Here is a 24,241-nt window from a genome sequence, read left to right on the forward strand (position 1 = left end):
GAATAATTAAGCATGGTCTAGACCTAGCCTCTTATAAGAAGCTATTAGAAATAGATAATACTAAGAGGGGGGCGAATTAGTATTCTAAAAACTTGTGCCAACAACTAGATATTATTAATTACTTTGTAACATGCATATGAAAGTAAACCAATAATGAAAAGTAAATAAAACCATACGCATAAAGAACTCAAAACACCATTATTTGTTAAAAAAAGAATCTTGTTAATAATATTGACATTTTTAGGAGTCTATAAAATACATATAGTGTCTCGAGTCCTTGGTATAGTACTAAGCCCTATTAAAAGCCTTAACTCTGTTAGGAGTTGGCAGAACAATTATAATGTATGTAAGAAGACCCCACTACCCTAACATGCAATAGACAAATAAGTTTCTCATTGTCTCATTGTTGTACTTCAAACTTTCTTTGATCATTCATCATATTTCATATCACACAAAGCTTGCATATCACATATACTTCCTTCACAATAGCTTGCATCACATATTCCCTTCTACTTTAGTTGCACAATAAATGATCTTTACTTATACCTTAAAAATTATCAAAACTCTTGATCAGTCATCCTTGAAGCTTCTACACGCTTGAATAATTATTAAAATAACTTGGGGTTAACATCTAGAATGTCGTCCCATCATAGTTAAGTAATTATTTTGTTACCAAAATAATTCCTTAAGTTGTACAATTCATTTTGTTGTAGTGCCTATTCTAGTTTGTTAATTACACACACTGGTAATTCCTCTATAACTCTTTTCATACTATATGTATAGATCCATGCATTGAAATACATAATCATGACTCTATCAACTATCAATCCTCAACTATGCATGTGCTAACTCAAACTCTGTCATCCATACATATCAAATCTATCTCTATATTGTTGCAAACTGTCCAATACTTAGACAATTGTCTATTTCTAATTTCACAATGAAATACCAAAATATGTATTTTCCATAAATGAAAACACTCACTCATCTACCTAGCCATATTGTCAATAGAAGCATGCAACTCTCCACAAAGAATGGGAAGAATTATGCAAAAGAGAAGATGAGTATTGGAAACAAAAATCATTGGAGCTATGGCTTTCACAAGGAGATCAGAACACCAAAATTTTCTACATGTCTGAAAAATACAAAAGGGTAGAAAATACAATATTCTCATTTCATGATTCTAAAACCAATGAGATTATATCAGATTTAGAAGGAATCTAGGATGAGGGCATTAAAATATTCAAGAATATCCTATCTCCTCATATCACTCAAGCCCCCCATCTAATCAAGAAGTCAAACTCCTTGATGCAATACCCTCCTTGGTCACACCCCAATAATATCAAGCTCTTATGGCTCCTTTCACTTTGATGGAAATACACAAAGTAGTTTTCTCTATGCCAATAGATAAGGCACCTATCTTGCATTGCCTTATTGGCTTACTCTTTCAAAAATGTTGGGATGTAATATATTTGTACCTCCTCTCATTAATGGAATAATCTAGGAGAAGTGCGTATATGATCAAGAACTTCAACACCACAAAAATTACTGTCATTCCCAATATTAAAGAACCTAGAACGCTTGCATATTTTTGTCCTATCTCATTATGCAATATAATTTATAAGATAGTTACCAAGGATATTTATTTAATACTGCAACATCTTGTTACAAAAATCATTTCCCCACAACAAGTAGGCTTTATGCAAGGTGAGGAAACTATGGAAGGAGCATTGGTGGCTAATGAGACTCTTCATACATTTGGATCACATCAAATTTCAACTTTTGTCATTAAAATTGATATGATGAAACATATGATAAATTAGACTAATATTTTCTTTTCAAAGTCCCTAGAGGATTTGGTTTTTTTGAGAAGTAGTGTAAATGGGTGAAAGTGCCCATATCATGAGCTCACTTTTTAGTTCTTATTAATAGTGTCCCACCTAGTCATTTTTCCTCATCCCAAGGGGTTAGACAAGGATACACCTTATCTCCTTTTTTATTCTTTATAATGGAAAAATCATTTAATAGAAACATAAACTTTAGAAAAGAGTATGGACTTTAGCAAGGTATCCATATAGTTGGTACTAATATATCAATCACTCACTCTTTTTTTGTGGGTAATTCTCATCTCTTTGGTAGATCTAACATTAAGAAGGTGAATTTACATTAAGAATCTTTGAGATGGTGGGAGCTATGGTAGGCAGGAACTTGGTAGGCATAAATTTAGTGGTAGGGACTAATCCTAGAGGGACAAGGATACTAAAAGTGGGGATCTTGATAGGAAATGTAGGGAAGTTAGAGATAGATTTTGATGGTCTATTGGATCAGGAATAAGATAAAGATCTATCAGGCTCTTGCTCTACAAGAAGTGGGGTCATTGATGTTCTCACTGATCCTCTTCTCAAGTGTCCTTCCTAGAGTAGGGATCCACTATAGCAAGGGAATATATTAGAGGATGTGGGTAAGAATGCAAATGTTTCACATGCAGAGGAGAAAAAGAAGGAGGATCTGGAAGTGGACCAATGCAAGTGGTCATCTTTGTTTGGAAGAAGACCTGAAAGAAAGTCTTATTTTCCACCGATAACCTCAAAATCCTGTTGGGAAAAAGGTGAGTTTCAAATCTTCATCCTAGATTTTATTGTTGATTACTCTATTTCAACTATGGATTTTACTCCAATTGGAAAATTTATGGGGGCCAAACCTGACATTGATGCTCTGAGAAATATGATCAAAAGGAAATGGGTTCTTCATGGACAAGTGATATTGTTCTTATGATGAATGGGTTATTTTCCTTTGTATTTACATGTAAGGAAGATTTAAATATGGTGGTATGTGGTAGACCTTGGCCTTTTGGTAATAGTACTCTAACAAATAAAAAGTGGGAACCCAATATGGATTTATCTGATGCTTTCCTCCTCACTACCCCAGTATAGGTTAGACTACCAGAATTACCCCTTGAGTTTTGGCATGAAGACATCTTTAAGGGGATAGTTGGATCTTTTGGTGAACTAATAGCTATTGATAATGCTATAGCTTCAAGGTCTAAACTATAGTGTGCCAAAATCTATGTGAAAGTTGCTCACTTGAAGAACCTTTCCCAAAAGGTGGAATTAAATTCAAAACTTGGTAAAAAGATAAAAGAGATAATATTTTGAGATCTTCCAAATGCATGTTTTATCTATAAAAAATAAGGTCATAGGGCAAAAAATTGTCCATTGAAAATTAAAAACCAACCAAAGATGGTGAATGTGGAAAAAAAGATAGAAACTAAGATTTAGAAAAGGGTTTGGAAACCTAAAGCTATTTCTGAGAAGGTGATTGAAGGTAAAGATATCCAAGGTAATCAAAATATGGGGATGTAGATGGAAGTAGAGGAGACTACAATGATGCAAGATAAAGAGAAGGGTGAAGATCTAGTGAACTAGATGGTTATCTTTCATAAAAAAAGAGCCAAAATGGGAAGATATTGATAAATTAGAAGAGGTAGAGGAAGGAGAAATTCTAGAGGAAAGAAGTGGCCAACTTGAAACATTAGAGAAGGTACAGAATGAAGAAACTTAGAATCATTTGATTCCTCTTTGCTAAGGGTTTATGACTATTGAAATTTTTTTAGAGTCTAAAGGTATGGATCTAATTACAGACAAGAAAGAACCTAAATAGAAATAGGGTCAAAGGAAGAAAATAGAAAAAAAAATTCAATACTTTACCCATAGGAGTTGAGATCCAGAGTAGTAAATTAGAATTTGGCTTTAATAAACTAAAACCAAATGTTGGAACTCCAAGGAAACCTAGAAGAAAAACTACTAGCAAGACCAGAGATAGTGAAATTTTACAAAATATTGATGATGGGAAACAAACAACTATTCTGGATTTTACCCCAAAAGAATTATGATGAAAATAATCACTTGGAATATTAGAGGGTTAAATGGTATTCATAAACTTGATATTGTTCAAAAAAATTTCAAAGAAAATAAACCTGATATTTTAGTGCTCCAAGAACCAAAATGAATAAAGAGAAAGCTGGAAAGCTTAAATCTTTTAACAATTACTAAATAATGGCTAATAGCTCAGAAGGAGCATCAGGAAGAATGATGATTTTGTGGAAGAAATCCTTGTTTACTAGTACTTTGTTGGATTCTAATAAACATTTTATGGTGGTTAAGGTTAAGATTGTAGCCGTGAACAACCATTGGTATATTGTTAATGTGCATGCACCAAATAACAAGAATGCTAGAAAAAGGTTTTTAGGATACTTTATCAAATATAAAGAGTGATGATTACTATGGAAAATGGATTTTTTGGGGGGGACTTTAATGTTCCTCTTTATGAGCATAAAAAAGGGGGGAAATGCTAGTCAAATAGATTAAAAAAACTAGATTTTAAGGATTTTATAAATAAGGAAGGATTAATGGACTTAGATCTTCATGGGATTGATTTTACTTGGAGCAATAAAAGAGTTGGAAGTGAATGCATCCAAGATCGTTTGGATAGAGTCCTAATATCTCCAGATTAGACTAAAGAGTTTGTGTTTAATTTGAAGGCCATCTAGAAGATAGGTTCAGACCATTTTCCTTTGTTATTTATAGTAGAGGCAATTCAAACTAGGAATAACTTCCTATTTAGATTTGAGAAAATGTGGTTGCAACACCCACAATTTGAGGATCGGATGGCAGAATGGTGGAACATAAACATTGAAGGAATGACCTTATTTAGAGTGGCTAAACTTAGGAATGTTAAAAAGAAAGTTAGGGAATGGAATAAAGGATATTTTGGAAATATTTTAGAAAGTAAATCAAATATTAAAGATGGCCTTAAATCCATCCAAGATAGAATATAGTTGGAAGGGTATTCAATGGATTTGTTGATGGAAGAAAATGAGGAGTTGGTGGAGTATCATAATATTATTACTAAAGAAGAAATTTATTTGAGACAGAGGTCCACAATCCATTTGGCTTGAAGAAGGAAACAAAACCACAAAATATTTTCATTTGTCTACTCGGAACTAGTTTCCTTTTTCTCTTCTTTGATTTCTTCAGACCTTGGTATTAATCTAACTAAGTAGGTTGAGCTGTTGGATGCTATTCCTTCTTTGGTTTTTGAAGATGTGTGCTATTCCTAAGGGTGAGGAAATATATAAAATTATTTGCTCATTAGATGGGGATAACTCACTAGGGTCGGATGGTTTTCCTATGTTGTTTTTTAGAAAGAATAGAAACTAGTTGGAAAAGATGTTTGTAATGTTGTCAAAGAATTCTTTGGGGATAAAAGGATGTTGAAGGAAATTAACTCTACTTTCCTCTATTTGATTCCAAAGAAGACTGCTATTGATTCCCAAAATTAGTTCAGGCCTATTAGCCTTTGCAGTTCAAGTTATAAAATCATATCTAAAGTCCTTACTTTGAGACTATTGTTATTTTTTCCTTCTCTGATTTTGGAGAAACATAATGGTTTAATTCCTAGTAGATAAATCCTTAACTCTATTATTTTGTGCATGAGAATATCCATTCTCTATCTCTTTCTAATAATCAAGGTTTTATAATGAAAGTTGATATTACAAAATCGTATGGTAGAGTTGAATGGTCTTTTCTTCAAAAGATCCTAATGTATATTGGTTTTAGTGTCAATGTGATTAATCTTATTATGCAGATGATCTTCATAACTACAGTTGTTGTACTAGTTAATGGGAAATCTACAATTTTTTTAAAACCATCTAGGGGGTTGAGGTAAGGTGATACTTTGTCTCCAGTCATCTTTACTACTATGGCTCATTACTTGGGCAGATATATCAAGAAATTGGTTTCTAAAGGGGAAAATTCAAGGATTGAGACCTTCTTCTCATCCTCTTATTTGTGGATGATACCATTTTTCTAATAAATTCAATGTTAGGGAGGCAAGAAATCTCAAAAAGGCCCTTGATCTTTATTCTTCTACTTTTGGGTAGCTGATTAATTGGAATAAGAGTTCTTTATATTTTATTAGTAATCCAATTATCAAATAGGTAAAGATTGTAAATATTCTTGGTTTTTCTATAGGATCTTTTCCTTGTACTTACCTTGATCTTCCATTGGGGCAAAGTCCTTCGAAATCTTTTTGGGAGGATCTTGTTAAGAAATTCAATAAAAAATTGGTAGGGTGGAAAGGCAATTTGTTGAGTCAAGCTAGTAAAATGACTCTCCTTAAAGCCTATCTCCAAAGTATTCCTACTTATACTTTGAGTCTCTTTAGGATTCTAGTTAAATTTTCTAATACTATTGACAAAATTAAAATGAATTTTCTTTGGTCTAGAATAGAGGAAAATAAGAGAATGACCTTGATTGCCTGAGACAAAAATTTGCAAGCCTAAGCTAGAAGGTGGTCTAGGTATTAGGTCTATAAGGAGTATGAATAAATATTTATTAGCCAAGCAGTGCTAGAGAGTCTATCATGACAAGAAGGAATGGAGTTCCATCTAGAAACATAAATACCTTTTTGCAACTCCTTCTTTGTCTAATTTTCTATCTTACCCCATTATTCCTTCATCTTCTACCATTTGGGGTGTTGTTTAGGGAGCTAAACACATCTTAAATAAGGCATGTAAATGCAAAGTGGGCAATGGGAAAAATATTAGGTTATGAGATGATGTGTGGCTTCTGGATCACCCTTTGATTTAGGATTTTGAGGATAGGACTTGTTAATAGATGTAAACAAATTTTTGGTGTCTTAGTGGAGAATTATTGGGTTAGTAATTATTAGGTAAACCTTGTAGAGAGTAATCCAATTTTTACAAGTATCCAGTTGGCTCTTAATGCTTTTACCCTTTATCCTCATAAAGAAGATATTATGGTGTGGGGGATAGAATGAAGATGATGTTTAAAGTCTCTTCTATTTTTAGATCTAAGGATAAGGGAAACACACCTTTATGGTAAAAAGCATGGACTAAAGGACTCATTCCTAAAATTAATATCTTTTTCTAGACTATGCTTCAAAACAAAATCTTAACCTTGAAAATTTTGCAAAAAAGAGGGGTTTATTTGGTCAATAGATGTTGTCTATGCAAAATGGAATCTAAAGATAGGAGTCACCTTTTCTTAAACTGGAGTTTTAGCTAGAAAGTATCGAGTTATCTCCTTCTCTACTGGAATATAGATTGGGTGCAACATAATAACATTGAACAATGTTTCTAGAGTTGTATGTGTCCATCTAAGGATGTTGATACTAGTTTCCTTTGGAAGATCTATCTACCTCATCTTTGGTGGGGAATCTAGAAAGAGAGAAATAATAGAATTTTTAGAAATAAAGAGACTCCTAAATGGGTTCTTGGTCAAAATATAATCAGAGCCATCAAAGAGAACTTCAAATCTTAGAGAAAAATGATGGATGAAATCCAAATAAGTAATCATATGAAGACTAAAGGAAATATGATGATCAAAGAAAGAATGTTAAATGGAATTATCCTCCTATGGGATGGATTAAAGGTAATTTTGATGGTTTCAGCAAAGGAAATCCTAAAAAAGCTAGTTGTAGAGGTATTTTGAAGGACCAATCTAGTAGAATTGTAGATGTTATTGCAATACCTATAGGCAAGTCTACTAGCCATAAAGCTAAGGCAATGGTTACCTTGTATACTACGAGGATGGAAATGGAATCTAGATATCAAAATCTATGGTTGTAAGGAGATTCAGTCAATGTAAATAATATGCTTAATAATAAGAGTTTGATAACTTTGAGCAATGAGGGAAATATATTGGAAAGTAAAGACCTTATGAATAAATTTGATAATGTTTTTATTTCTCACATATTCTAGGAGGGAAATATAGTCACTGGCTAGATTGCTAACCAAATAGTCTATAGGGAAACTAAGCTAAGGTGTCAAGATGACCTATGTAAGGAAGTTGAGCTGATGAAAATTGTTAATTATGATAAGACACATGCAAGGGAAGGAAATATTACTTAAGATTGACAAATTTATTAAGGGAAGTGATGAGATTATGATGAATAGTCTAAGTATCCTTAAGGAGTACTATAGTGTACTTATGATTTGTACTTGTCACATATGCAAGGTTAAAAGTTCCTCAAAAATCATAAACAAATTTCTCTTTCTTTTGGTTACCATTTCTTAGACGAATTATAGGTGCAGAGAAGAACACAAGATGGGAAGGGAACCAAGAAAGCAATAATTGAGTAATTGTAAGGAATGGAAGGGAAATGGTCCTATGTGAGAGATTCTAAAAAAAGGGAAAGTAATGACTTATATCAAGAAACTCCATGGGTATAAGCCACATATCACAGATAATTTCTTCAAAAATTGGATTGAAGAAAGGGTCACTTTGCATGGGGTCACAATGAATCTATTTAAGAAATTTATAGCTGAAATTACTGGACTTCCCTTTGAGGGACTAAAATTCGGTAAGGAGACAAGTATCTTGCCTTTAAGAAATTCCCAAAAATGATTGAAGAGGAGAAAAATTTGGAGAAGAGGAGTGACTTCTATGACCTAAGATAGATCAAGGTAATCTAGAGGGACATGTTGTCATACATTCATGAGTACTTTATCCTTAATGGTAGAGCTAAGAGGGTCCATAAGTTTCACTTTGTTTTCCTAAATCATTTTAGGTGTAATGATAGAATCTTTTTCCCATTTTACTTGAAATACTCTCTACTACAAAGCCTCCATGCCCATAGGAAGGAGTATGTTCTATGCTTAGTGAGGGTTTAATATTACTTTTAGAAAATTTCTAGAAAAGAAAAACTATTAAACCTTTTCTAGTTGTGGAGAAAAAGAGCAAAGTGTCTGGCAATGATCCTCATTCTAAGAGAATTAAGGTCAAGAGTGAGGAAGGTACTAGAGATAGTAAGAGTATCAAAAAGGGTAACAAACAAGAGAGTAAAAAGAAAAATGTTTAGGAAGTTATAGAGTCTGAGAACTCTGTTGATGATGATAACAAAACAAAAATGGGGGACCTCAACTCCAACTTGGAAGGTTATTCTAGGAGCAAAGGAATTTCAACTGGCAAGGATAATGTTGAAGGTAGAAAGGACAAAATAACTAACTCTAATGTTGGGTTGAAAGATTTAGGTGATGATGAGGAGAAACAAAGTGTTCACCCTTCTCCTCCTAAGAGGAATGATAGTGAGGAAAAAATGGAAAAGGATATTGGAAAGGAAAATGAAGGTAAAATCCTTGTCATGTAGAGAGAAGAAAGAGTAGAGAATGGATAAGTAGGATGTTAACACTAAGATCCAAATCAATATAGAAACAACTGCTATTGATACTGCGACTAGGGTTGATGAAGGATGCAATGAAGAGTCTCATGAAGTGAAATTATCCTTCCTTCATACTGCTAAGATTAAAGTAGAAACATCCCTTCAAGGTGATTCTTGGTATTACAATGAAATCATGGTGCTCAAGAAAAAAGTTGGGGTTATTCAAAAAGAGCTAGACCATGAACAAGCTATGAAAGAACATCTAGAAAGACAAGTTGGTAACATTCCTAAAAAACTCAAGGAGTACAAGATGGAACTCTATTACTTAATCAAGGAAAGTGGGAAAAGAATTGAATAGATAACATCCAATTTGTGTGTAACAGTGGCTAGTCTGGGTAAGAAGAGAAATGAGGAGATTATGTCTCCAAAAATTGTTGGGTTGGGGAGTCCTAGAGGACCAACTAAGAGAACCACATAGAGCATGAGGAAAAAGGTCATTGAGGCTCTAGAAGCTCTTGCTTTAGCTCCAACTGATATTATCTCGAGTACTACAGAGGTAGATAAAGAGGTGATGAATATCATTAAAGAGTTTTTGTAGGTGCTAGTCATGGGTGTTGGTATGCTGGTTGCTGGTCCATGTGGTTTTTCTGGTCTTGCCTTTTTTTCCAACTTTGTTCAAACTTTAGGTTCTAGGTCCTTGTAAAACTTGGTTGCTTTAAACTTGTGGTATTTTAGGCCCCTATAAAACCTAGTTTTTGTGTGTTTTTTTTTTGCTATAACTTAAGGTTTTAGGTCCTTGTAAAACTTGGTGGTGCTTAATGCTTACTTCTTACTTTTTTCCAAGGGTTTTGAGCCCCTTCAAAACCTATTTTTACCCTAATCTAAAACATTCAAAAGGTGAAGAAAATGAAAAAAACATTGGATCTTCATAAAGCTATCATGGGAAAATTGATAAATGTATGGAGGTGAGAAATATATAGTTTTAACACTAGTGGGAACATCTCAGATATAATTGTAACCATTTTTGGTTTTCACCCTAGAAGAACTCCCTTCTACCTAGCTAGAAATTTTGATTTTATGGGAGCTGACAAAATAAGTTTCTGGAATCCCATCATTGACATGATTAAGAACAAATTATTTTTCTAGAAGGTTCAATGATTATCCTTGTCAAGTAGAATACTAATTATTCAATCCATTGTACATGTAATTCCAAATTACTATATTTCAGCTCTCCATGCACCAAGACCATTTGTTCACCAAATTGATAAACTTGTAAAGGATTTCTTATGGAAAATCAATATGACTAGTGAATAAAAGATATCATTGGTGTCATTAAATGATATGTCTTGTATATATGAGATTGGAGGTTTTAGGTTACATGACTTGTCTTTAAGGAACAAAGCCTTTGGAGGAAAAATGATATGATAAATGTTTACAAGAATACATAAAACATGGTGCAAACTACTACAAGGAAAATATCTAGATTTAGCAACTCCTAGCTATATTATTACAGTCCTAAATCCTCCTAAGGGTTCTAACGTATGGGATTTCATGATTGCATTTAGAGATATAACGAGCCTAGATGGGGAGAGTGTAAATTTCTAGGATGACTCTATTGGAAAGTTGACAGGTGTGGATGCATAGATGTTGTCATTTATGGTAACACTACGTATAAGTAAGGTTGCATAAAGTTTAGTTCAATTTTTGTTTTTGGTTGATATGAAAATTGCCTAAGTCAAGAATACAGACAATGTATTGTTTTAGTCAACGATCTTCATTGGAGTAATACATATACATATATATATATCAACACAATTTGTATTATCGTAGAATGAAACTTGTAGATGATATAATTATGCTCATTGGTGTTAGGAAAAATATTTTACATATATCTTGGATGGAAAATATGAAGACAAGTCAATATCATATAGTACAAAGTATAAGGCATATATTTGACATTTTGGCCTAAGGAATTGAATTGTCTTTCTTGGAAATGTAGGGACAACATTCTAGATGTTAATCCTCAATTAGCAACTTTTGATGATATGTTTTGGATAAGTTTTCAACATATTTCATCATGGAGGCCGACTAGATAGAATAATTAGATGGGTATATAAGAAGGCATTTCGGATATGCAAATAAAAACTAAACTATGATTATGTTATGCAAGCTTTATGTATGATGGTATATTGATGTTTTGATGGTTAGATGTGATCAATTATTGCACATGCATGGTAAGATGTGAGATACAAAAATGACTAATCAAATATTGAAGATATCTACATAGTCATATTTTTGGTTTAGTATATATAACTCTTGTGTAGATTGTATATCATTGTATGAGTAGTGAGCTCCATTGCAATACAACTCTTAACAAGGTTGAAGCCTCTAACAAGGTCAAATCCTTTAGCAAGGACTCATATAATTAATGTATGTAATGGACTCCTAATAGGGTCAACACTCCTAACTGAGTATTTTTCAATTAGTGCATTATCTTGTGGCTATCATCCCACTAGGGTTTTCCATTGGTCATGGTTTCCCTAGTTTGCAAATCACAGTGATATGAATTTCACTATGTTGTGTAGTTTACTTTTCAGTTTATTCATTTGTGCATGTATATAGTTAAGTATTAAAATATATAGTTGGGAAAAAGTGTTTTAATATTGATTCACCCTTCCTCCTCTCAATATTGTCTATTTCTAACATGATCTTGAAATGTTCTACCACCTTTAATTAAAAATGCAGATTTGTCAAGTGTAGTTCAAATTATAAAGGACTATTGGGGAGAAAAGTTAATAGATTATGTTTGTTTAGTGGATCTATTGATAGGAAAGATTATGTGGAAGGATCTACCAGGTTTACATATATCTTCTATGCAATCATCTATCCTACAACATCTTTTCATGGAAATAATTGTATTCATCTCAAATAAAAAAGATGTAGTGTTTCAGGCACCTTTTGATGGGAACTATTTAGTAAAGTAAGGATATAAAGTCATTTAGCAATAGAAAAATCATAAATTCATAGATCCTTTTCTTTTTACTAAATAATTTGGTTCTTCCAAAGACACAATGCTTTTCTTGGTTATCTTTAAAAAAGAGGATCCTCACTAATGATAGATTGGAGAAAATAAACATTGTACATTCATTTTAGTGTGTTTCTTGCAATGAGGAAATAGAATAAGTTGATCAATTAGTCTTCCCTTGTTCTTCTTCTTATCAATTTTGGTGCATTGTCATGAACACACTAAATTTGGCCCTTGTACTACCTGACTTGTTATGGGACATGTTCTAGTTGTGGCCCATCTTATTTTCTAAATCAATCTTTGTATACATATAAAAGTGTATCCCGACTATAGTTTTTTGGACTCTCTAGTGGGAAAAGAACAAAAGAATCTTTAGACAAACATCATATACCTTACATAAAGTCTTAGAAGTGGAGAAGTCTATCACATGAATAGTTAATGCTAGTTCCTAGAGGCTTGAAGGGAATCACATTTTCACACCATGGGATGTTATTGTTATCAAGGGACATAAAGGTATAAAAATTTGATCTTTTTCCCTCATAATTTTTTACTCTCATTATTCTAAATGTAGAACAACTATCAAATCCCAACCACTTAGACTCAATCAAGATAAAATAAACTTTTATGAAGCATCAAAAATTAACCCATGCAAATTGAGTATTAGAATTGATAGTAGGGATCATTTGGGTAATCTACAAGCTATAAAACATTCTACCATTGCACTAGATACTAATACCATATGTGAATCTCTTTCTCTTCTTAATGGATTAGCACTACCTTTAAAAATGGGATTCTCAAATGTTCACATAAATGGGGACTTGTTTGTAATCATCAACACATGCATAAACATAATTTTTTTAAACTAGAGACTAGAATATATAGTGAAGCAAGTATGATGGTCTTTGTTAGACACATTCAAAGAATGTTATGAATTACACAATCCCAAAGGAAAATTGGTGAAGGAGAACCTTAATACACTATAGGATTTCTTGAAGGTCCTAGGAATCATTAGGTCATGTTAGGAATAAAGGTTATTCATTTGACACACATTGTAAGACCTAGTTCCAAGATTGGTATATTATAAGCCCTTGGTCAACTTTTGGTCAAAGGCATCTAATAACCTTAGATTTGAGGATAATTTCATGTTTTCCTTATTTTTGATCCATATTGGATTATTTAGTTAAGTATTGACCATGATTTGGTCAATAATTGCAAAAGTTGCATAATTGTTGCAAAGAAGTAAAGGTAATGACAACAACAAAAAAATTCAAAGGAAAGGGAAATTCTTGGAATAAGGGATAGTACAATGAAAACAAAAATCTTGATCAAAGCCAAGGAGACAAAGAACTGGGTGAATCAAGTTTTAGAGGAAACTATAGAGGCAGAAGACCCTTTAATAGAGGTAGAGGAAGAGGTAATGGCCCTATAAAATGTTATCATTGTAACTAGTTAGGTCACCATGAAAGTAGATGCCATGAGAAGAGGATTAACAACAATCAAGGGGAGAGAAAATCCCAACTTATTAAAGAAGACAAACATAATGACAATAGAAAACTAGAACCTGAAGAAGGAGCATTCTTGATGATGAAGTAGGCTTTCCTACAAGTACCTCAAACTCAAGAACCACCTCAAAGGAAGAACCTTTTCAATACTAAAATCAAATGCCAAGGCAAGGTGTGTAACTTGTTAATTGATTCTAGTTCAACTAAGAATCTAGTGTCTTCTAAAATGGTTCAAAGGCTAAATTTTCCTAATAAGCCTCACCCATTTCCTTATCATGCCTCTTGGTTAACCAAAGGTCAGCAAACTTTAGTGACTAAATAGGCTAGGGTAGAACTTTCTATAGCAAACTTTAAAGATAAGGTTTTTCATGATGTTGTTGAAATGGATGCTTCCCACATCCTCCTTGGTAGGCTCTAGCAATGTGATGTGGATGCCACACATTACTATAGGAAGAATATCTACTCCATAACAAAAAATGGAGTGACCTTCACCATGAAGCCACTGCTTGATGCTAAAGCAGAGAAAGAACTAGCTGTAATCATCATAGAAGAAAACAAAATGTTGCAATACCTAAAGGAACCTAAGAATAAAAGATTTATATTAGTTTCTAAGCCCAAGGATAGCATAGGATCTAATGATATGAATCCCATACTTGATGAAGTTAAGAAATTGTTAACCAAATATAGTGATGTCATTGCTAGTGACCTACGTACAAGCCTCCTTCCCTTCAGAGAAATTAGTCATCAAATAGATCTAATACCTAGTTCATCATTGCCTAATAAGGCCCCATATAAAATGACACCTTCTCAACATGTAGAGATTTAAAAATAGGTCAATGAACTTCTAGGAAAAAGGCTTAATATAAAGAAGTCTTAGTCCATATGTACTCCCATCTGTTCTTGCCCCTAAAAAGGATGGTAAATGGAGATTATGTACATATAGTAGAGCCATAAATAAAATTACCATAAGAGACATGTTCCCTATGCTAAGAATGGAGTATTTTCTTGATCAATTAGGCAATGCATGTTATTTCATTAAAAAATGATTTAAAATAAGGATATATCCAGGAGATGAATGAAAAACAACTAAAGACCTTTTTTAGTGGTTGGTTATGCCATTTGGGTTCAGTAATGCACCCAATATATTCATGAGACTCATGAATGAAATATTCATTGATTTTATAGGAAAATTTGTTGTTATATATCTTGATGATATCCTAATCTTCAGTCATAGCAGGGAAGAGCATCTTGACCATGTTTAACAAGTTTTGAGGAGACTCTGTCAACACAAGTTAGTGATTAGCTTGGAGAAATGTATGTTTATGAAGAATTAACTTGTGTTCCTATGATTTTTCATCTCACAAGGCACCCTCAAAATGGACCCTAAAAAGGTTGAAGCAATTGTCATCTAGCCTCCACCAAAGAACCAAGTGATGTTAAGAGTTTCCATGGTCGTGCCACTTTTTATAGGAAATTTATTAAGAACTTTGGTCATGTGTGTGCTCCCATGTTGGAAACTATCAAGGGTGGTAAGAAGATCATATTTGTATGGAATAAAGAGGCTACAGATGCATTCCAATACCTAAAGAATATAGTGTCCCAATATCCAATCCTAGTGCTTCCTGACTTTAATAAGGTTTTCACTGTTGAAACTGATGCAAGTAACTTGGCAATTGTTGTAGTCTTGAACCAAGAAGGTAAGGTTATAGAATTATTTTTCTAAAAAGTTAAATGATTCCAAGAAAAAGTACTCTACATATGATTTAGAATTGTATGCAATGGTGAAAGAACTAAAAAAATGGAGGCATTACTTACTCCCAAAAGAATTTATTGTTTATACTAACAATGATTCATTGATCTTCCTAAATACTTAGGAAAAACTTTGAGTCAAACACATCAAATGGGTGGAACAATTGTAGGCATATACATTCAATATTAAATGCAAAATAGGGGCTAGAAAACAAAGTGGTAAATTTCCTTAGCAAAAGGATTGGTTTGGTTGAAGAAGTGAAACTTCGGAGTGTGGGGATTGACTCACTAAAACATTTGTATGCAGATGATCCAAATTTTGGGGAAATTTTTGAGGTATGCACCAAGATGATAGGAAAATATCATACTAATTTTTTAAAAATTCTAATCTAAAATGGTCTCTTCTTCAAAGGGCTCAACTATGCATACCTAGGTGTTCCATGAGAACAAATATCATAAAGAAAAAACATTGTGGTGGTTTGGGTGGTCATTTTGGGATAGACAAAATAACAGACCTAGTAAAAAGGAGTTACTTTTGGCTAAAAATGGGTAATGAAGTCAAAAAGATCATAGAAACTTATACCATTTGTTAGAAATTCAAATGTTTATCTACTATACAAGGACTATACCAGCCTCTACCAATTCCTACTACACCATGGGAATCAATTACAATGGATTTTGTATTGGGTTCTCCTAGAACCAAACAAGGCTTTGATAACATGTTTGTCATAGTGGATAGATTTAGAAAAATGGTCCACTTTGTTACCTATAAAAGCACAAATGATGCAACTCACATAGCACATCTCTTCTTCAAGGAAGTGTTGGCAATTGTCTAATTGTGTGTTTTCTTTGATGTTACACAAATGTCATATAGTTGGCAGACAGTGCTTACCGAGCTCACTTGGTCAACAAGGCAATTTTCCTTGTCTATCAAGCATTCCTAGAAATTACCCTACATAGACAGTGTCTACTGAGCTCACTCAAGCATCGAAGGAAAATCTAGTAGAAAGCAGTGTTAACTAAGCTCTCATGGTAAAGGAAAGAAAGTTGGTCAGAGTAAGTGTTCACCGAGTTCACTCAATTGCCAAAGGATTTTACAAGCTCACAGTGTTAACCAAGCTTCTATTGGTTAACATAGGAAATCATTTCAAGATTAGTGTTTACTGAGCAAGGTCGGCCAATGAAGGATTTTTATTAATTTGGGATATGAAGTTTAATTATTTCAAGTATTGATTCTAGCTAACTGTGGTAATGTTTATTGGTCATTGTAACTTGTAAATGAGCCAACTTGATAATTTGTATGGTATATATGAAAGGTCAAGTTGAGATCAAAGAACCAGTTGTCATGTTTTGTGATAATACAAGTGCAATTAACATATCAAAGAATCCAGTGATGCATTCCAAAACCAAGCATATTGCTATAAAATACCACTTTGTCAGAGAATTAGTGTAGGACAAGGAAATCAGATTGGAATATGTCCATACAAAAGAATAGATTGAGAACATATTTACCAAGCCATTACTTAAGGATGCATTCTTGTATCTAAGAGGTAGTAAGTTAGGGGTCATTCCATTATCTAAAGCTCACTAAAATAAAGTTATAGTGATGCATCAATAGGAACCAACTTGAAGGTCTATCAGTTGATGCAACATAGTCAAGGAAACATTGCATATGAATCAGTACTCAAGGTACATTGATACTTATTTGGTATGTGTTGTCTTTGGAATGTGTTGTCAAAGAGGGAGAGTTTACTGCAATATCTTTCTAAAATTTCTTTGAGGGAGAGTTTAATCTTTCTAAAATCTATTTGGAAAAGAAGCTATGTAATTCCTTCATAGAGGGAGATTACTATATTAGAGAAGTTTGTGGCATAAAATCTAAGAGGGAGAAGTTTTTCTATTAGAGAAAGACTTGTTTTCAAATTTTATTGTGCTATGACCTATTGTGTTGCCATCAATACCAAAGAGGGAGATTGTTGGATACAATTGTCTAATTGTGTGTTGTCTTTGATGTTATGCAAATGTCATATCAGTTGGTAGACAGTGCTTACCAAGCTCACTTGGTCAGTAAGGTGATTTTCCTTGTCTATCAAGCATTCCTAGAGATTACTCTGTGTAGATAGTGTCTACCAAGCTCACTTTGGTGTCAATGGAAAATATGGCAGAAAGTAGTGTTAACCGAGCTCTCATGGTTAACAAAGGAAAGTTGGTCAGAGTTAGTGTTCATCGAGTTCACTCAATTGCCAAAGGATTTTGCAAGCTCACAATGTTAACCAAGCTTCTATTGGTTAACATAGGAAATCATTTTAGGACTAGTGTTTACCAAGTAGGGTCAGCCAATGAAGGATTTTTGTTAATTTTGGATATGAAGTTTAATTATTTCAAGTATTGATTCTAGCTGACTTTGGTAATGTTTATTGGTCATTGTAACCTGTAAATGAGTTGACTTGATAATTTGTATGGTATATATGAAAGGTCAAGTTGAGATTCTAGTGCATGAGTGAGTATGAAATTGTACTAATTGTTTGAAGAAGAAAGTGTCAGCAAATTTGAAGGATGGTTAGATATCCTTGAGGAGTAGCAAAGTTATATTCAATCAAGAAGGATTTCATGCGAAGAAAAATAGGGATCTATAATCAACAATTCAGTTGCATCTTATTTAGGTCATTTCATTGTTACTTTCTTACCATTGTAGCAGTGATTCCAAAATCTCTTAACAAAGTTGGTTTAATAGCCAGTTGTAAATCCTCTAACAAGGTGATAGTCCCATTGAATTGTTCTAAAGACCTCTTACAAGGCCACTCCTTACAAGGTGATTAAATCCTCTAACAAGGTCACACCTAGTAGTGTGTTTTGTAGTTCCTTTAATTGGGTTGGCTCCTAATAGGGCTCACTTCAGAAGAGTGAAAATCACTAGCTAATTACTTGGTGGTTTTTCCTATATTGGGTTTCCACATTAAACCTGGCGTCTCATGTGTTCATGTTATTTCTTTTATGCTTGCATGTTAATCACTGTGAATGTTTAAATATCAGTAATAAATATAACATACACTGCATCTACTGAGTTACATCAATTTATGTATGTTTATCGAGTGACAACAGTAATTAGTTTTATCTGAAATCTAAGAGGTCTATGGATTTTTTTTTTGTGGTAACTAATTCACACCCACCACCCCCCCGCCCCCCGCGCCCCCCCCCCCCCCCCCCCCCCTCTTAGTTACTCCATCTATATTTCCAACAGGAAGTGGTTATAATTCATGGCCTACCTCAAACAATAGTTTCAGATAGAGATGTTAAATTTCAAGGACACTTTTGGAGATCTCTTTTTAAAAAGCTTGGCACAAATCCGAAAAAAAACTCTACTTATCACCCACAAACTAATGGGAAGACTAAAGTGGTCAATAGGTCACTTAGAAACCTCCTAATATGTCAAACTAATCAACATTCTAAAAGTTGGGATATGATCTTGCCTCAAGAAAAATTTGTATTCAATGATTCCATGAACAGGTATGCTAGAAAAACACCTTTTCAAATTGTTTATGGACTTCAGCCAAAAGGTCCATCAGATTTGGTAGAATTACCTTTTGATTTCAGAGTTAGTGCACAAGGTGAAGAATTGGGAAAAATGATCACTAAAGTGCATGCAGAAGTGAAAGAAACATTGCAAAAATCCACCATGACATACTAGGAACAAGTAGATAAGAGAAGGTTAAAAGTTCATTTCCAGGGTGGAGATAAGGTATGGGCATACATGACAAAGTAGAGACTACCTAAGGGTATATACACAAATTTTCATATGAAGAAGGTTGAACTATGTTCAATCCATGACAAAATGGGTGAAAATGCCTATGAAATTTCTCTTCCCCCTACCTTGATGATTTCTCCTATATTTAATGTTGCAGGCCTCATCCCTTACAAATGTGATGCAAGGATAACAAATGCACAAGGAAAACATGTTGAAAACAATGAAGATTGTGTCATAGATCTCCCTCAAAGAAAACCTGTTGAGTTGGAGGAAATTATTGAGACCAAGTTGTTGAAACAAACTAGACAAAGGAAGTACATGTTGTACTTAGTGAACTGGAAAGGACTCCCAAATATAGATGCAACTTGGATGATAGAGGACTATATTAAACAACATGGTACCTTGGTTGAACAATTAACCTCAAGTAGGAACTTGAGTTCAAAACCTCAAGGGGAGTATGGTGCAAGAGCACCTTAATACACTAAAGGATCCTAGAAATCACTAGGTCATGATAGGAATAAAGGTTATTCATTTAACACAAATTGTAAGATCTAGTTCCAGGATTGGCATATTATAAGCCCTTGGCCACTATTGGTCAAAGGTGTCTAATAACATTATATTTTAAAATAATTTCATGTTTTCTTATTGTTGATCCATGTTGAATCATTTTGTTAAGTATTGACCATGATTTTGTCAATAATTGCAAAAGTTGCATAATTATTGCAAAGTTGCTAAAAAGTCATCAAGCAACTTTTAGCAAGAAATTGCAAAATTTATAATTTAACTTCCCAATGGCCAAATTTGGTTTGAAAGGTTGTTATGAATTTTTTGGATTCTGATATAACCCTTTTAGGCAAGTGGATCATCATGATGTAACTTTTGTGTTGAATCAATAAAATACAATAATTTCATGCATATTTTGATGCTACAACTAGTTGTATGGGTGTTTATGGACAAGTCAGGTTGATTGGGTGACATATTTGAATTTCTTGTTGAACTATATTTCCAATGCATTTGATCTAAGGTTCTGAAATAATTTATAACTATAGATATTTGATTTTTTTTTAATATTGTCACGGATTCTTGTCTAGACCTAGGGTTTCATATTCAATTGGTCATAACTTTAGATTTCACCATGTGAATATGCTGGCCTCTGGTGAAATCCAATTATTGACTATGTACTTTAAGATGTTCTTGGTCTTAGATGTCAACTTGTGAGGAAAGAAATTGATGCCCTAGGCATACAAGACCCATGCGCATGTCTACACTATGGAACAACAACTTCCAAAACTTGCTACAAAGAAGTCACCAAGACTTGAAATGTCATTTCTAGGATTAATTTGTGTACCCCTTCATGTTCTAGTTTTTAATTTGGGTTTTTTTCAAGGAAAAAGTACACTTCCTTTGTGAATGGGGGCCAAATAAGGCTAGTTGTCCAGAAGAAAAGGTGTTGAATGCTTGATTTTCCTTCACCTTCAAGTCTTGGGGCTTAGGTATGTTTTATAAAACCTAAAAGGGTATTCAAATCCATGAATATTCATTGGGCTTGTGTGGATTTTTCTCACTTTAGGCTTGTTTTGCAATTATAAAGGGCTACATGCCTAAGATAGGGATTGTGAAGCAACCTTTGGTAGAAAGTTGCATAGTATGGATTTATCTATCATGTCATCTTGTTTAGGACCTAAATATACCAGATGTTCATCCTAGAGTCACCCCTAGTCATAGATTGTGTTTTGGGGAGTTTGTGTCAAAAGTTGTCATTGTGCTTATTAAGCAACTAGTGATTAGTTGTCTTAGAAACTTGGGTTGTCCTAGTGATTCAAATTGCCTTATTTGGGTTGGGTTGTGAGAACCTTGAACCATCCTTTTCAGCACTTTTAATAGTTCATTGGGAACATTGACTTGGAAGATACACTTTTCTTACTTGTTCCTTCAATGAACAGGATCTTGAGGACCAATTTCATTCTTTGAAGGCTTTGGACTGGGCTCTATTGCATCAAAAACATGCTTGCCAATTTTCTAGCCAATATGGGATGTGATAAAATTGACCTCAGCTCTTCAATCTCATCTCTCTCATACATAAAAAAAACATGTAATAAGAGAGACTTTAGTTAATTAGAAGCCTTCCATTATTTTTCTTCAAGAGGTCAAGCTTAGCAACTTCTAACTTTATTCTTCCCTATCTACTATATGGAAAGATGTATCTTTCTTTCATACAACACATATAGTAGGTAAAGGTGGGGATGTCCTTGGTTTGGTCCCTTGGGTGAAGAAATTGGTTATTAATAATGATGAGAACCCCTCACAAATTGTATTTGGACCCTCACTTGTATTAATGGACAACCTATTAGTTTTTTCTTTGTTAATGCACCTAATCTTGTTAAAGATAGGATTGTGTTATGGTGTTGGATGGCTAAGAAATTATCTAATGTTGATTGGATTATTGATGGTGATTTCAACATGGTTGAACATCATAATGATCATAGTTGACTTAGCCCTATGAAATTATGTATTGAAGAATTTGATAAATGGTTGTATTGCCACAATTCCATTGGGGTGATAGATATAGTTCATAATAAAGAGCTTGCCCATGATAATAACTAGTTCACTGATCAAATTATAGGGATGGGGATGAGAGAAAGCTTAGTAGATTGGATAGATTTACCATATCTCAAAATTTTCCTATTGTTCAAGATAGTGCTAGAATTTGTGTTCAAGTAGATTATACTTCTACCTTCTCAAGCCACTATCCAATTATTTGTTCAGTCACTATAGCTAATAGGAATAAAGAAGACTCAAAATATCCATACTTCCCATATAAAAAAATTCCTCTTCTATCGCTACCCCAATGGGTTTTGGAATTCTATCCCTAAGACTACTAAAGGTGAGTCTTGTACATATAGAAATGTGCACTTCTCTAAGTCCTTCTATTTGAGAGATCTCATGGATTGAGAGTCTTAAATGTCAACCTAGACTCCCTAGTCATGGAGTGTAAAGGAATGCAAACAGAAATGAAATGGATCTTAGCTGAACCTCAAAAATGTAGCCCCTTGCAAGTACACCATGAAATGGGAGATTTTAAGATAACATAAAGTATGTTAGTGTCCAAGAACTACCATGAAATGATATGAAAAATGTAGCTAAGATATTATGAAATGCAAAGAATGCAAACTAAACTAACAATATTAGAGTGTTACGAGTCCCCTAATTAAGCTAAATGTGTTACTCTATTGCATAAAAGAAACTAGGACAATGCAATATGAGATTAAACTAATATGTTATGCAAGAATGAATTGTGAAGTTGCAAGATCCTCCAAGAGCTTCAAGACTACCTATAGAAAAACCTACAACATAACACTAATGAAAAGAAGATAGATCCTTAGATGACGAGAGAGCTCTCCATTTTAAAGAAGTACAGATAGTAGAGATCATGGGACAAGAAGATCTAGTCAAGGTGAGGAGTTGACTTTTTCATGATCCATGTGCAAGATCATTTCCACCAATAAAAAAGAGATGACTTTTGTATCTCTACGTGAGACAAAAGGTTTTTTATTTTATTTTTAAATGGGAAAATAACTTTATGTGTACAAATTAGGATAAGAGATGAAAGGGGTCTTTTATTTAATTAAAGGGGGAGATGTTCCTTTTAATTAAATATAAACTTAGAATATATAGAGGTCAAACTATAGGATAAAATAAAATAATTTAATTTTTAAAGATTTGATATAGATAAATGATTCAATAAATTAGCAAGAATGCTAAGAAGGGGGATAATAGTTTATGTAGCCATTTTTTGGTGATTACATTTTCCTCTCTTTGACTAATGTGTGATTGATCTGGGAACATATTACATGAAAGAATGAAGAAGCCAAGTAGGCAACAATAGATAGAGAGATCTAACTCTGAAGAACAAAGTGCAAAATGAGATAGAAAACCTTGAATGCATAGCCTAGTAGCAACTGTACTGAAAACTAGGAGAGAGAGAGAGAGAGAGAGAGAGAGAGAGAGAGAGAGAGAGAGAGAGAGAGAGAGAGAGAGAGAGAGAGAGAGAGAGAGAGAGAGAGAGAGAGAGAGAGAGAGAGAGAGAGATTATATCAGAACTCAAGAAAGGATTAACATGTCAAGAAAAATAGATACATCAATAGAAAATGAAAAGGTTGTGAATATGCTCCTGAGAGATAGATAGCCATAGAAAGAAATTTTGTAGTGATGATAGAATATTCTTGCCTCCTCAAGATAAAAAAATGAAATGAGGTAGAGGAGATGCAAAAATGAGTGAAATATGATCAAACCAAGATAACAAAAGGTCTATGATGACAGATAAGTGGTTAAAACCTAAGAGTGATAACTAAGAAGTGATAGAATGCCCCAGTTTGACTAAGATTGACGAAAAAAATAAAGTATTAGCATTAGGTCAAATCAAGGAGAAAGATAAAATGAAAGTGAAATGAAATGAGCTAAAGTTAGTAAGAAGCATAAAAAAAATAGAAACGATGAAGGAATAATGATGCCCCAATGAGATTCAAATATTAGGCCTCAAAATGTTAGCCAACTGCATAGAATAAGGAAGAGATTTGAAAATATGATTTTGACCATCAAGATGAATTTGGAATTTGATTTTGATCCCAAAAATAGATCTAGGACTTTCAAATCAGCTAGGGATGAAATTTTTTCCCAATTCTGAGGAGTTCAAAAATTAGGTCAAAATTGGGTCGAAACACTGTATAAGGGGTTCAAGTGTCATTTTCGACTAATTTGTCTTTTTTGTGATTTTGAGAGCTTTTGAGAATTTGAGAGAAATAGTAATGGCATATGCAAGGATTCTAACTGATAGACATCATTTTGAGTGTAGTTGATTGCATAATCGGCTTGGTAACTATGGTATTCCTATAAGTTTTTTCTTTTTAGAGATTTTCAAGTCATTTTGTTGAGCATTTTTGGTCTTTTTTGCTAGGTTTCATAAGTTTCCAATAAAATCTTGTGCAATAATTTTAAATTATCTCACAACATTTGTATGAACTATCACATGATACAATA

The sequence above is a fragment of the Cupressus sempervirens genome, chromosome 1 (assembly GCF_028749045.1).
Source record: "Cupressus sempervirens isolate cs-2001-9-10 chromosome 1, ASM2874904v1, whole genome shotgun sequence".
Taxonomy (NCBI): domain Eukaryota; kingdom Viridiplantae; phylum Streptophyta; class Pinopsida; order Cupressales; family Cupressaceae; genus Cupressus; species Cupressus sempervirens.